Source organism: Octodon degus, unplaced genomic scaffold, assembly GCF_000260255.1.
Source record: "Octodon degus isolate 3935 unplaced genomic scaffold, OctDeg1.0 scaffold00066, whole genome shotgun sequence".
Taxonomy (NCBI): domain Eukaryota; kingdom Metazoa; phylum Chordata; class Mammalia; order Rodentia; family Octodontidae; genus Octodon; species Octodon degus.
The window spans coordinates 6,974,004-6,977,741 of record NW_004524642.1 but is presented as its reverse complement, the minus strand read 5'-3'; positions in this window follow the sequence as shown (position 1 = coordinate 6,977,741).

The following is a 3,738-nucleotide window of genomic DNA, read 5'->3' as shown; positions in this document are numbered from 1 at the left end:
CTTATTCCATTAGGGGCCAGGGAGATGGCTCAATGGAGTAAGTGCTTCCCTGGCAAGCGCAAGGGCCTGAGTTCAATCCCTGGTTCCGAAAAAAAAAAAAAAACAAAACTGGAAAAAACCTATACTCAAATTCATTTGGAACCAGAGGAGATGAGACCTTTAATAGCAAAAGCAACTCTTGGCAACAAAGGCAAAGCAGAGAGCATCACAATATTTGACATTAAACTATACTACAAAATTGCTATGATAGAAACAGGTTGGTATTGGCAAAATGTAGCTTTGTAGTTCAATAGAAAATAAAAGTTCAATAGAGCAAAATGAAAGATGCAGAAATAACTCCTAACACACTCACTTACATTTTCTTTGATACAAGGTCAAATGCCTTCACTAAAAAAAAATGATGAACTCTTTAGTGAATGATGCTGATAATACTGGCTTTTCATATACCAAATATTAAACCTATAATCTATTCTCTCATTATGAACTAAACAAAATTGAAACTGGATTAAATATCTAAATATTAAAACAGTGACAATCTTCTGGAACACAGAATAGGTAAAACTGTTGAAGACACAGGCATAGGCAAGGACTCTATGAACAAAATCTTGATTTCACAGGAAATATTACACAGAATCAACAACTGGGATCATACTATATAGAACAATCTTGCACAGCAAAAGAAACTCCGAGCAAAATGAAGAGTAACCAAAGATTAGATAATCCTTACCAGCTATTCCTCAGACAAAACGCTAATATCTAAAATACATAAAGAACTCAAAAACCACACCCCCTAATTTAAATATCCAATCCAGTTATGGGAATCTGAAATGAGCAGATGCTTTTCAGATGAAGAAATACAAACAACAAAGAAATATATGAAAGAAAATTAACCATCACTAGTTAATCAAGAAATGCAAATTAAAACACATGGAGTCCATTTCACTCCAGATCCTAGGAGTGTCACCATGTTGGAGTAGAGGTATTTGCAATAAATCAAGCTTTTCCTTAAATATGTAAAACTTTTGTTTGCGATGATATAGAAGGCTCACCTCTTGTTTTAGTTGGTTGACTTTCTTTCGGCCACTGTGCTTCTAAGAGCCTACCAAACATCATCTTATAAAACATCTGTTTAATGACTTGTAGTAAGAAACATACAAACATACAATAATCAGGTAGGACTCAGAATCTAAAATTATGTATGAGTTAGATATAATCAGGCTGGCAAAATAGCCCAGCAGACTAAGGACCAGCTTTCACAAGTGCAGGGACCTGGGCTCCATTCCTAATTCCGCATGCTGCGCCAGTCCTGTGCCTTGGGATGTGCTGAGCCAGTGACAGAGTCCAGGCATGGTGGCACATGCCTGTAATCCCAGAGCTGGGAGGCTGAAAACAGGAGGATCACCATGAGTCCAAGCTGTGTAATGAGACCCTGTACCAAACCCATAAATAAAAAGGTAAATATAATCAAGTTATGCAATCATATATGAGTTATACATAAAAACGTAATAGCTGTGGCCCAAACTCTTATCAGTGGAACATGCAAAAATGTTTCAGTTGATAGACAACAATAATAACAGCCTGGTACTTTATAAAGAAACTTGAAAAGATTTTTCTAAACATGCTTTACTTTCCAATTGAGCAACTTTTATTTGCTTTCAAGTTTTAAATATTGCTAAGTCACATCAATTTGGAGAAGGAGATTTAGATACAAGCATGTTTACATGATCTTTGCATAAATAATTAGCAAAAAAAAAGATAAGCTAACAAAACACAAATGCTGTATAGTGTGGCGGCACTGAGAATAAACTGGTATTTAAAAGCAATACAGTTTGAAGTCATTCTAAAATGTATGCAAACATGTTAAGCTAAGTAAGCATAGAACACAATTAAAGATTTGCCTAAATCTACTCCCCCAGAGTGGAGATTTTTATAACAATAGCTTAATCACATACACGTGTACCACATTTTAATATTTCCAAAATATAAAGGAGTATTGATTTTAACACATGAAAATTGGCAAGTTCATGAAATAACGGGCAGAAAAAAATTTCAAGTATTCACAAGACTGTATGAAATTTCTTAAATTTTCACACAACTGGTATTCATTTATGCACATTGATATTAAACTTTATTTTTTTACTTCCTCTAAGGGACTTGTCAAAGAGTGTTATTTTGCTCAATCAATAAATACTCTATAATAAGTTAGAGAAAATTTAAGTTTTAGAACAACAAAAGAGGGGTTAGAAATGTAACTCAGTGGCAAGTCATATGTCAGCAGATCTGACACCTAACACTGTAATAAGTTACTAAAATAAATACATGCAAAACAAAAAAGAAGCATTTAAATTGACTGTAGTTGCATCCATTTACCTATCAAAGCCTCAAGTTTGTCCTTCTTTATAGCTGAGCAGTATTCCATTGTATAAAGTACCACACTTTTTTCTAATCCATTCCTCTGTTGATGGACATTTGGGTGCTTTCCAATATTTATCTATTAGAAATTGTTCCAGAGACCCTAAATATAAGTGAAATAAATCAGACTCACATTGTAAACATCACAGTGTGTCCGTACAGCAAAAATGAAAGAGTAAATACAATCCAAGAAATACCACAGATATTGCGAAAGGGAAAGAAACTACTCAAAAAAAAAAAAAAAAAAAAAAAGGGATGGGGGAAAGGAGGAAAGGAGGGGGAATATATATTTGCTGATAAGGATACTACTAATTTCTATTAGTTTATTAAAAATCAGGTTGTGTTTATATTGTTTGGTCAATTTTGCATGCCTATATATTATAATCTGAAAAAATTACTTTGAAGATAGTACTATAAAATATACTAACCTTTGTTAATTTCTCATTGTCTTGTTTTGAAATTCTGTATAATTGTTTTTATTGCTTTTTATCTTTAAAATAAAAATAAATCAAATAAAACACAAAATAAAAACAACTAGCTGTATCATGTATAACTGAAGTCTAAACTTAAGTTGTCCTACTAAGCTCTATGCAGTGTTGGCCAACACGTCTATCCCACTATTTGTGGGAAGGCTAGTGCTGTCCTAATATTTTATTAATTCATAGGCAATTGATATTCTCATTCTCACCTTGATTCTGAGTTCCTGATTCTTTTTTTAATTGTATTTGGCACAGGGCCTACCCTATGCCAAATTGTATTTGGCATAGGGCCTACCCCCTACAGGGTGTCCAGGGTCTCACTATGTAAATCAGACTAATGGTGATCTTCCTGTTTTCAGTCTCCCAAGTGCTGGGATTACAAACTCGCACCCCCACACCTTTTCAGAGTTCCTGCTTCTTCTAAGACCATTCCTTCTATGGACTGGCTCACTTGCACCAATGTGCAACTCCTTTTCCGTACATTTTCAACCTACAGTGCAGTCACTGTTGTCTGCATATATGAATCTTTCTGTGCAAACAATAACTATAGCCTGAATTTTGCTGGAAATGATGGGCCCAAATACCATACAAAGGAAAACTTAAATAGCAAACTGGACATGAAATTCAGTGAACACCTCTCTCTTATTGCTGGTCTTCATATATTGTATTTTAGCAACTTCATCACTCCCAAAACAATTCAATTATATAAAAGAATATTGAAGGCGTTTAAGGTTCTTCATTCCTTCTAACAATTCTTTCCTGATAGAACTGATATCATTTCATATGGTTAAAAAAAAAGTTAGGTACTGCAAGTCTACAGCATTAACTATCATAAAAGTCTATCATG